Raw genomic sequence first — 12,661 nt, forward strand, 5'->3', positions numbered from 1 at the left:
CTTCAACTTGATTTTAGGGTATCTTGATCAATTATCCACCCGCCCCCGCATCCAAGTTAGCTCTAGACATAGGTTCCAAACCATCACAGAAGAATCGCATGAGCAAGCTTTGATTGTATTCATGGTGAGGACATGCTTGTACCAACTCTTTGAACCTTTCCCAAGCTTTACTAAGGCTCTCATCCGCTTCTTGTTCAAATGATGCAATCTTCCTCCTCATTTCAGTGGTCTTCTCCTCGGAGATGAACCTCTCCAAGAATGCCTTGACTACCTCCCTCCATGTTGTGAGAGAATTTGGCTAGACTTGCTTAAGCTATTTCTTAGCCCTACCCGAGAGAGATTGTCAAAATAAGTGCATACGGATGTACTCTTGTGAAACTTGATTCGTTTGAATCATGGCACAAAGCTAAAGAAATCTATCAAGGCACTCTATTGGATCTTCACTTGGAGAACCCGAGAATTGCTCTACCTGTACCATCCTTATATATTTGGGATGGATTGTGAAATTGGCTTCCGTGACGGGTAGCAAGATCCTACCCGTGAGTTCATAATCCTCCGGGTTTCCAAACTCACGAAACTAAATGTTCTCTTCTTTTCCCGCCATTGCCTTGCTTTGAGAACTTGAAGACCAAGAATCACTTTCACTCTCAACAATACCACCAAGACCCTGGGACTCTTCTCGATATAGTCTTCGGACTTGTCTTAATGTAAGGTCGATTTCGTGATCAATGTAATGTGTAGGTGATCCTTGAGACCTCCTTTGCATTAACCAAAGCTAAAAAAACCATTAGCAATGACTAGCAAGAGAGTAAATGAACAAAAGTAAAGCAACAAATTCCAATAATATCACAATAATAATGCAAAACTAGTCGTTTCCCCTACAACGGCGCCAAAAATTTGATGATCGGATAATAGGTCGTTTACTACTACCCTAAATCAAATCAAACAATTTATATTCTTACACTTATACTATTGAGATAATGATAAGCAAAGGGTCGAACCACTAAGGAAACGGGAGAATTGCAAGATTATAGCAAGATCATGAATCTATTGTAAAGGGAAAAGGGAGTTTTTGTGTTTTTGTTATTTTCAATGAGGGATTAAAACTACTACAATTAATGAAAGCAACTAAACGAAAAGAAATCAATCTAAATGAACTAAACGAATTAGAAATACTAGATTAGGAAAATATGATCAAATCACTAGGGACAAGGGGTTTCAATCATGATCAACTAAGGAAGCAATTATACCCAAACAACTCATTTCCATGCAATTATACAAGAAAATTGATGAAATAGATCAACACATAAGCTAGATCATTCCCATGCATCCAATTTAGAAATCAAACAATGGAATTAAAGGTGCACAACAATAATTCCAAGCAATTTAATCACAAAATCATCAACTCAAAGCAATATCCAATCAATCATCACCATTATCCAAACTAATCATGATCTTCACCCTCTTCTCTAGCTAAAAATCTAAGCTAGATAAGAGAAAATAGCCATCAAAACTACACTAAGCATGAATTCAATCTTAACCAAACAAAACATGATTCTAAATCAAAGAAAATCAATCAAATAAGTAAAATCAAGAAAATAGATGAAAATCAACACAATCAAAAGCAATCAAACAATATAAAAAGGAGAGAGATAAGATATTACTAATATGAAGCTTTATTAATGGAGAAAACATGAAATACTTGCATTAGATTGAAGGAAACCTGAAGAAATCTTGAATACAATGAAGAAACTTGAATATTAAGCAATTTTCTCTCTCTAAAATCTTAAATGTTTCTCTCACTACAATATTCTAATAATACTTGGAAAAACTTGATAATCCAAAAATTCAAGAAAAAAGGCTATTTATAGTGCTTAAGAATTCCAAAAATAACGAACTACATCGTGCCATCTCTCGACCACACCGTGCCCTTTTTCGACTGGGTACGGAGTTGGTACCTTGAAGACCGCGCCCACAGCCAGGAATGCCGTGCCCGCGGTGGCTGAAGGACAAGCCTCTCTCGATAAAGGAGAGGCCGACGCAGGAACAGGGGAGATCATCCATCAGGTGTGCCGCGCCCGCGTCACCAATTGCCGCGCCCGTGGTGATTAGCGGAGATCCCTCTCTCAGGGCGCGGCCAGCCATCTGCAGGTTCCTGGAAATTTTTCTAGACTCGCGCCCGTGGCTTCCTCCTCCATGCCCACGGCTACTGGGATTACTGCGCACCCTCTCTAAAGTGCCATCTCTCCCTCTTCTTGGCCAACATAGCTTGTCATCTTTCTTCCAAGAGCACTAAAAACCTATAAAACAAAGACAAAAATGCTAGAAAACACAAGAAGAGATAAAAGATAAGGAAAAACACGAGAGGAAGCAAATATAACCAAAATAAGGGTAAAAACAACTAGAGAAGGCACAAACAAGTGACAAATGAAGGTAAATCCTCCCTAAAGAGGGGTAAAATAGTGGAATAAATGCCACTCATCACTTATGCTTAGTTCGAAGAGGGATTTATTTATTTATTTATTTTTATTTTTAATGAAATGCAATGCAATGAAATGATCATATGCAAGGAAATAAATGCTCATTTTATTGAATTGGTAAGGGTAAAAACAAACTCATGAACTAAATGATGGAAGGTGATATGGGGTGCCTATCCTAGACATTATTGAGGGAAAGGGACATCAAGTATAAGAAAAGATTGTCGTTGAAGCCCGCTTCGTGTTTTGTGTTTCATCTTTGTCAATCACATGACTCGAACTCGATTCAACATGCATAGATAGGGAAAGATCATAGTGTATGAGGGGAATGATATGTATGCGAAATCATTAAAGAGGAGAGAATGTGGAAAGTGTGAGGTATGTAATTTATAGAAAGTGATGTAAAGGGAAAGAGTGTATTTGTGGAAAGATATGGAAAAAAATCCGGGAATAGGAAAGACCCTCAACTCAAATGACGGAAATGATGACTCATGCATGGACCTAAGGCATGGTCATGGTGTGAAAAAAGAGTATGTACAAAGTGTGTTCAAAGACTCTTGAGTGTAAGTGTTATTTACAAGACTGTGTCATTACCATGTGACTATAAATGAGAACGGTCTGAAAAAATGAAGAACTCAAGGACCAAATAGCCTGAAGACTAAAAGATAGACAAAATAACTTGATTAATTTTGTCCAATTTTAATGTTTGTGCTATTTACTAGGTGAAAGAAATCCACTGGCAAACATCAGTCATAAATAAGATAAAATCAACCACAATCAAAGACAAAGAATACATGTTAAGCTTAGCACAATAATCACAAAAGACTAGGAAGATGGACTAGAATTCTACAATAGGTAGACTCATGGTTTGACCAAGACACGAAGGATAAAAATAAAATGGATAGGAATAAAATGGATAGGAAATGTGAGATAAAATAAATGAGATGATAAAATTAAAAAAAAAAGGACAAAAATCTAAAAAATCTAAAAAAGAAAAAAGGACTAGAATGTGACTCTAAAGGGTGGAAAAAAGATAGTAGAAAGATAGGAATATGGAATGAAGAAGGACTCTTAAGATATAACAATTAGAATAGGAGTAGTATTCTAACATTCTATCTTTTAAGAGTTTGACATGGAATAGGTTTCTAAGGGAATTAAGACTCATGAGTAAAAATAAGTTAATTAATTTAAAATCTTATCTCATTAGAGTTTAACATAACTTAGATTTCTAAATAGTAGAAGATTGGTTATGACTCAAATATAGACAAAATTAACACAAAAAGATAAAAAAAAGTTACCCTCCAACACTAAAGATAGAATTCCTAAATTGGACAGGCTATAGTATTTCAATCATAACGTTTTATCTATGACTCCGAATTGGACGAAACTAACGCCAAATGAAAGATAAAATTCGGGGCTACAGATCCACAGGTGGAACAACACGTAACTCAATCTAGAACTCCGGATATGACCAAAACAAAGTGACGCTTATACAATATACGAGAATAAAAAATTCGCGTTAACTCAAATAAATAAAAAAACAGGAACTATGATTCGACTTTAAAAAAAAAAAAAGAGGGTTAAATAAGAGAAAAAAAGGAATAGGAAATCCAATAAAAATATGCACACATAAGCACATTGTCACGCATGATGCAATGATTTTGCAACCTAACCATGGCTCTAGTTCTCCAAGGTCAAGGATTATGGTGTCTAAGAGTGTCCATGGTTAAGAATTTGGATGCATCGCGTGAAAACCTTATCTTAGAAGGGTTGGCACGATGGACAGGACCCCACGAGTTAAACTCAACTCCATGGTTTAGTGAATTCAACAAACTCGGGTGCACCCATTATTGCACGGAGCGTTTATTAGGCTGGACGGAGCGTGAATTCTTTAGACACCAACATGTGGCCTCCTGTCTAGATGGGAAGAACGATGATGTTACAAAAATTTGTTCTTTATCCTAGATCAAAGTTGAAGTGTTTATGGACTCCGAAATGCATTATGAAGTAAGTTAAAACCCGTATTTGAGACCAAATTATCTTAGAGCCTAGTCTGATTACTAATTAGGCCTAAAAAAAGCTCAAACGCGTTTAATTTTGATTATTAACGGACCTAAATGCGTCATATGCAATGATTAGATCAAATGGATCATACATTGTTAAAAAATAGAGCCAACCAGACATTTAACCACCCAATATCCGTTCATGGCCTATAAAAATGGATGTCTATTTCAAAGAGCTTTCCAACGGTATATTATAAGCCCAATTCAGAGTTAAAACGAAGAAGTTATCATCAAAATAGAGCCCTAAAACCAACATCCTTGCACTTAAACGACCATATCTTTTGATCCATAACATATTTTAACCTAATTCCAACTGCATTAGAAAGTAGACATTCAGAGATTTCCAATGATATCTTATTTTTCTTAATCCGACTTTGCAATCAAATGTTATTGAAGTTTTAAAACCCATTTTCGTATAAGGCAAACCGCACCGCGCGCAACTCTCAAAGTAGCGCGCGCCTGCTGCACGCAAGTCTTAGAGTTGTGCGCGGCAATCCAGCGCGAATTTGAGAGTTGCACATGCCACCTGACGTCGTGGATCTAAAACCTTAAACCTAGATTCTTACGTATATAAATAGGGGTCTTCGTTTAGCCCTAAAGACAACATAAAATCAGAATTAAAAAACCCTAGAAATTTAAAACCCTAATCACTCAAATTCTCTTACTATCGTACTACTTTTCTCCTTTCTTCTTGAATACTCATCAACCCTAATCCATCCATTTGAAGTCCTTGGAGGTAGGAAGAAGAAAAAAGGTCCATAAACATATAAAACAGAGATCTAAGCAAGTAAAGAAGAATGGTCAGTTTCCTAAGCACTTAGATAAATCACTTTCTTTTCTTGTCCTAAATAACTTTAATTAATTATTTAATTAGTGTTGTTTGATCACTTTAAATAAATTTTAATTAATTAATTAATTTCATATAGTATCATGCATTAAACAAGACTAAAATTGGACAAATTAATTGATTGTTGGGATATTTTCAACGGTAACCCCCAACTTCTGCTACGCACCAACGATAACCCCCTTTTTTTTGGATTATACAAAATGACCTTAGTTAAAAATTTCATCCCATTCATAACCTTATTTCATTAAATATTAACAATGGTTATATTTATACATTTTTTCAAAAAAGAAAAATTAAAAAAAATTAATCCCAACTCCCAATCCCCCATTGATTCCGGCCAACCTCTCCTCCTTCCCCTCACTTTCCACCGTTCCGGCCAGCCCACTCCCCAACCACCTCTTTGCCGCCCTCCCCCAACCACCTCCTTGCCACCCTCCCCCCAAACACCTCCTTGCTGCCCACAGCCACCCCAAACCACCAACCCGATAGTAAAATTAGGCAAAGTATAACTCTGAAAACCTCCATTCACAACTTCAATATCTTGTGACATGAAAGATGGCATTACAACTGGGAGAGGGAGGGTGAAAGATTTTCTAATTGAAGGGTTCCACAAGATCAAAGGAGCAACACGATAAGATAAATAATCAAACACACAAATTAACCCATGACAACAACCAACCATCAAGCCCATACATCAAACAGGAGAATCAATTTCTACCCAATTATCTCATGGTTCATCAAAATTATGCAAAAAAAATTACAAGGAACACTATATAGTGTAGTAACAACATTTTTGGAGGAAGGGTTTAATTGATGCCATAAATGAAGAGAAATAAAAGATGGGTTTGTGATTAGAGAATACCATGATTTGCAAACAGACATGAATCGGAGTAATGATGCTACTGGTAGGCGTTTGAGGATTTCCAATACCAATTCTTCGGGTAAATTCGGGTTTGATCTTGGGAAATTTCTTCTGTGATAAACCAGAAGATTTAAAGGGAGTTTACTAATTTGATTATGGAATTCATGGATCTGAATTTTGTGTCGTTCAGCCATTATCGAGAGCAACTCTAAATCAAGATTTTTTAGTTTTTAAGTTCAAACAGAAAACTGAACAGAGTGTATAAGATGCTGAGAGTTTCATGGTTGACAAAGTTAGATCTGGTGAAGATGAGGGTGGAGGTGGTGGCTAGGTTAGTGGTTTTTAGTTTTTTTTTTTCTTTCAAAGTTATCCATAGTTAGTTTTTTTTTTTTTTTAATAAATAACACTCATTAATGTTATATGTGAGACAAATTTCTTAATTAGGATCATTTTGTATAATCCAAAAAAAAGGGGTTACCGTTGGTGCGTAGCAGAAGTTGGGGGTTACCATTGAGAATATCCCTTGATTGTTTTATCAACTAAACCAAGGCAAATCTTGTTATTATTGTTGTTTCACGAATTTGGAATAAATAACACTAACAACATTCATTCAATGTAATCTTTATGTGATTGACGCGTGTAAATAAAATCAACTAATTTAGTTTTAGGTACCACGTTGCATATATTGTTTGGTGATGACACTAGTAGAAAAAATGAAAAAGGCACCCCCCATTTTCGCACCGGTTCTTAAAAACCGGTAGGAAAAAAATTGGGCGGGATTTGAATAATTACTTTTCGCACCGGTTCCTTTTAAACCGGTGCCGAATCTTGGTTTTCGCATCGGTTTGAACCGGTGCTAAATGTTTTATTAAAAAAAAAAAGAGGGAAAGAGGGATTTCGCACTGGTTCAGCCCAAACCGGTGGGAAAATTTATTTACAACCGGTTCGAACCGGTGCTGTAAATTAAAAAAAAAAAACTACTTAATCGTGAAATTCGATCTTCTTCTTCCTTCAATTCAGTTTTCATTCCCCTTTTAGCTTTTCCACATTCAATTCGCACCCCCTTCGTTGTCGCCTACCTTCCCCATAGCTGTACGTCCTCTATCGAAGCGCATTCTGGGCTTTCTCACCTCCATTGCCGCAACTCGTCTCTTTCTCTCCATACCTCTCCTCCATTGAAGCGCATTCTATTGAGCTTTTCACCTCCATTGAAGCGCATTCTGAGCTTTCCAACTCCATTGTAGCAGCTTCGAGGTAAGATTTATTTCGTGGTCTTCCTAATCTATTGAATTCCTTCGCAATCTAGGGTTAGTCGTTGATTTAGGGTTTTCTGTTCTTTGTGGTTTGCTGTTGTGACTTTAATTTCGAGTTGTGCATTCAACAATAGTAAATTGTTTTAGGGTTTTGATTGTTGCTGTTGTTTATGAACTTGATGGTTCTCGTTTGCGCATTTGTTTATGAACTTGATGGTTCTCAATGCTACCTGTGCAGCACTACAAAGATTAACCATAGTTAGGCTTTCCAAAGGTAAATTGCACATGAGCTCACTGTGTTGAAGGCTTGAAGCCCAGATTACCATTAATATGGTTTCATAAACTTCAATGTGCTCTATTTTTTCTTCTCTCAAAATTGATTTGGAGCTAAAAAGTTAAAACAATATTCATGTGAATAATGCTCTTGGTAGTTAGACCTTTTTTCTGAAAAAGAAGAATCCCCTTCTGCATTTGCATGATTACTAAATTTTTTCATGCATATAGTTATTCTGAACAAATTTTGACAGCCGAAATGCATATACTAAAGACTAGTGTATCGTTTTAATATCTTCTAAAAGTATCTTTGCTAACTCGGTAAGTAGTAGTATACCCTCTATGGCTATTGCCATCTCTAATCAGGAAAAGCTTTAGATAAATTAGTACTTGATTCTTGTATGGATTAGATTTCCTTCATGGTATTTCTTCCTTCGATATCTCGTTTTTATGGTAATTCATCCTTCGTAAGCAATAGTATACCCTATATCATACATCTATACAAGCTTTAAATGTTACACAAAGTCATGCTCAGCTTTAAGTTTGGTTAATCCCTGGCTAGAAGGTCCCTATGACTTTTATTTTTCCTTACTTTATACAGAGTACTTCGTATACAATATAAAAATATAATCATTTGAGCTAATCTATTACATGATCTTTTGCAGTGATAAATATACGAGCATATGCATCCTGGGATAGCTTCTCTCTTTATCTGGTTTGGCAAGGTATTGTAGCCTGCAGTAATGGCAAATGATCAAATTTCAATTACTTTTAAAAATCTTAAATGAACAAATAGTTTAAAATTATGATGATACTTTTGCTTGCATTAGAAAATAAATTTAATTGCTTGGAAACTCATGATTATGAATAGTCACACCTCTTTATATATTAGCTCACCGTTCTCTTCAATTCATTGCTCTTCTTGCTCGTCTTCCAAATAGCTTCCCAGAAAATTGAATAGTTGCCAGCTCCATCCTATGAGCTAATTTAGCTAGCCATAAGGGTATAAATAACTGATTCCAATGTATTATCAGGTTAATAGTCTTTAGCATTAGTATAAATAGAGTGAGGGGAGAAAGGAGAAAGAGGCAAAAAATTTGGAATCAACAATTAACTTCAGGCAACAATTAACTGAATCAACTTATTCCCCATTTTGTTGTCTGGCATTTATAGCAGATATGGTCGACTTCATATATTTTTATCAGTTTACTCAACATTTAATTCTGTGATGATAGTTATACCATCTAATATGCTACGTAATTGACAGCAATGTCTACGTAATTGCCTGATACAATTGTTTTGTTTTTTTTTTTTCCTGATTTTTTTCCTCTAGGTGAAACTACTCCAAATATGCAGACCTCAACAATTATGGAAGCTAGGAAACGATAAGATTTTCAAGTGTGACCGATCCCTCTCTACTCGGGGAAGCAGGGGAGCTTGAAATACGCATCAAACTTGATCCAGATAATGGGACCATCACGATTAGGTATGCATTCATTCCGTCGATATGCTGCAATTTCATTAATTATCGAATTCTGAGTTTCTATGTATCTCAATCTTTAAGGATACTGGTAATTGGAATGACAAAAGAGGAGCTTATTGATTGTTTGGGAACTATTGCACAGAGTGGCACTTCTAAGTTCTTAAAAGCATTGAAGGTACTCGAAACCTTTCTTGTGATATAGTCGTATGTTTTAATTAAAGTAGTCTTGTTTTTTCTAGAAACAATCTGAGCTTGTCAGTGTAAGGTTTTTTGAATTGAGAAGAGAATATGTGATGATTGATAAGAAACTGATGGGATGAACCCTCAATCGTCAATAACTGTATGCTAGCTCAAAAACGTGTACTCTGTTGTCATTTGAGTTTTCTTTCTATATGATTAGTTCCATATTGTTCATGGAATAGTTATAGTGGTTGGATTTTTTTCATTTTTACATGTTTGCTAGCTCTGTAGAATTATTGATGATAAAACTTGTATGCTATTGATGTTATGTTAGTCTCTTTACCTCTACATTTTTGTACCAGTTGAATTCGGTGCAATGGTCAATTTGCAGTTTAAAATAAGAAGGTAAAATAGGCCAGGTTTTTGTTGGTTAGTTTGTAATTTGGTTTTACATGATACCTTGAGAAATATGAAGAGTATGCCCATCTTCTAGGGTTTTGTTAGTTTAGAATTTTCAATATTATTATAGGTTATTAGTTTTGAAATATATTGGCATTTTCTAGGGTTTTGTTAGTTTAGAATTTTCAATATTATTTTTATTAGCTTCTAATTTTCTGGGTTCTATTGGTTTAAGAAGAATAAATTTAGAAGCAACTCTGAAAACTTATAGACCACATTCTACTCTTGGATTGTAATAAACTATATAGGTTTAGTTTAAAAACTTAGTAATTATCCATATGATAAAACTAAGTATGTGGCATGGTAATGATTTAAAAACTTACAAAAAGAAGGATCGCCATGGTAATACAACCCAATTCCTTAAAATTGACCTTCAATATAATATGGCCTATTATATAGGGACGTATAAGGAATACCTGTTAATATACCTTTTAAGCTTATAAGGTTTATCTTGTTGAGTTTGGAAGGTAGGAGGATTCTAGTGGTAGAGATGAAATTTGAGTGTAGTGTTTCCTACTTCTGTGATGCAAAAGTAGTGATGCTGTAATGACAAAGTGATTGATAGCATGATTTAAACTAATGATGCACATCGATGCAGTGGCTATTACGCAAATAATGGTCTATTATGTAACAGCTACTTTGAATTCATATATGGATATTACTTGGTTCTATACTTGTGCAATTATGTGGAATATATACAGAATAAAGAGACATTGCTGCAGTTGTTGAATGCTAAACTCTGTAGAATGATTTTTTAATTCATTTGGCATTCTTTGATTCTTAACTATTATGAAATTATGAAAAAGTAAGAGCTAGTAGAGGCCGCACTCGGGCTAGGATAGCGATTCCCCCCTAAAGGGAACATTATTTTAGTACCCTCGCTCTCGAACTCATTTATGGTACAAGTAGACCAATTTGGGCATGGGTAAACTTATGATTCATGCTAAATATCCCTTGAAATCTACTTGGGAGAAAGGCATGAACGAGGTTTATGAGTTTTCCTAAAATTCATTGGCGACTCCTTATTAGTTTCTTACAAAAAAGCGTAATGATAGAATTAATTCTAATTCAAGGTCTCCCAAACAGTCAGGAATTCAAATCCTAACACATCTTCAAAAGTGTAAAATTCTAGTCTTTTAAAGGGCCTTGGGCATAGAAAAAGTGGGATCCTCAATGACGGGCTACCCTCCTCACAGTGGTTACAAGATTAGCTTTTAGTTATGGTTCAAGGTTTCCAACTTAGGTTACCTATGAGTTGTAACGATGGCTAACTTGGATAATCTCTAGTTAGAGGGCGAGACTTGAATGCATAATATCTTCCTTTTTCACAAGAATAAAAGCCAAATAAGCAACATTGCATCATTCATAATCATAGCACACTTTAACCATTGGGATTGGCTCATTGACTAGGGGTCGCCAACACTAGGGTTCTATCCCAAAATCAATAACAATCATCCCACCCATATCGCCAACAAAATGTTTGGAGAACCATGCCATGGGTCAACACGTTGAGTGATTGATTCATGCATCGTTCTTAAGATATGGTTCCTTTGGACACCCAACCCTTGACTATAGAACGACATTATATGCTTTGACGGTTCATTTTATGTGCTTATGTGACTACATGACTATGTGCTTATATGCCTTGTGTCTAGTTTGATAAAATTCCAACTTGTTACCTAGAGAAATTAAAAAAATTTGCAAAAAAAATAAAATAAAAATATAGTAGTTCAACAAAAAAAAAAAAAACAAAAAAAAAAGAAGTCGAACCTGCAAGGTGGTGCCCGCAACTGTCAAAGTTGCGCGCCCTCTCCAAGCGCAAGTCCAGAAGTTGCACGTGGCTCTTCCGCGCAACTCAGAGTCCTGCGCGCGCCCACTGTTCAACGTTAACTTTGACTCATTACGAGCAATGTTATACGGACAAAACGGTATTGCCGCTTCAAGGTTAATCGTTGAGTAGGTGCTAATAATAGCTCTTTGGCTAACAACGTTGTTTAACTTAGTTGCTTTTACTTTGTTTGTATTTTCTTTGTTTTTTTTAAAAAAGAAATTCCAACAAAAAATGTCTTTTAATCGTTTTCTTTTTCTTTTTCTTTTTAAATTTTTTTTTCCAAAAACATGTCTTCTATCTTTCTCTTATTTTCAAAATTCAAAAAAATCTTGTGTTATCCTTAATTTTCGCAAAAAAAATAAAAAAAGAGTGCGTTATCTTCTATTTTCGCAAATGCAAAAAAAAAAAAAAAAAAAAAAGCATGCGGCAAGCGCTACTCTCAAAGTTTCACTCTCCACCTTAGCACAAGACGGAAAATAGCGCGCGATACTGTTTTCAATCATAATGATTCTTTTACGTACATTTTAATTGATATAATGGCATTACCTGTTATACAGTTCGTCATTAGAAGTTCGCATCCCTTAATAGGACATCATCAATATTCCCTCTCCTAAACGTGCCTATTTTTCATGGTCATCATCTTTAAGTTGTAATTAATTAACCTTTATTTAAGAGTATAATTTATTTAACTCTTCTATGGCTTAAAAAGAAAATCCCGAGAACCTTACTTGGGATAATTGCCTCACAAAAAAAAAAAAAAAAAAAATACTCTTCTAAAAAATAGAGTATGATACAAAAAGAAAAACTCAAAAAATAAGAGGGAATGATGAATAATAAATCCAAGAAAATGATTTAATTATTTCTTGGATTTTACGTGCAGAGGCAACCATTCTATTTAAACCAATAGTTATTATTCCTTAAAGATGAGCAATA

The 12,661-nt window shown here is 35.2% G+C and overlaps 1 long non-coding RNA gene across 1 annotated transcript; it reads left to right on the forward strand.

The window, feature by feature from the left end:
• The first annotated feature begins 6,972 nt into the window (after nt 1–6,972).
• Nucleotides 6,973–10,724, forward strand: LOC110728521. Its single transcript, XR_002512699.1, has 4 exons — nt 6,973–7,503; nt 8,441–8,500; nt 9,109–9,261; nt 9,340–10,724. It is a non-coding gene; the product is annotated as an uncharacterized LOC110728521 (long non-coding RNA).
• Nucleotides 10,725–12,661: the final 1,937 nt, after the last annotated feature.

Source organism: Chenopodium quinoa, unplaced genomic scaffold (genome assembly GCF_001683475.1).
Source record: "Chenopodium quinoa cultivar QQ74 unplaced genomic scaffold, ASM168347v1, whole genome shotgun sequence".
Classification (NCBI taxonomy): Eukaryota; Viridiplantae; Streptophyta; class Magnoliopsida; order Caryophyllales; family Amaranthaceae; genus Chenopodium; species Chenopodium quinoa.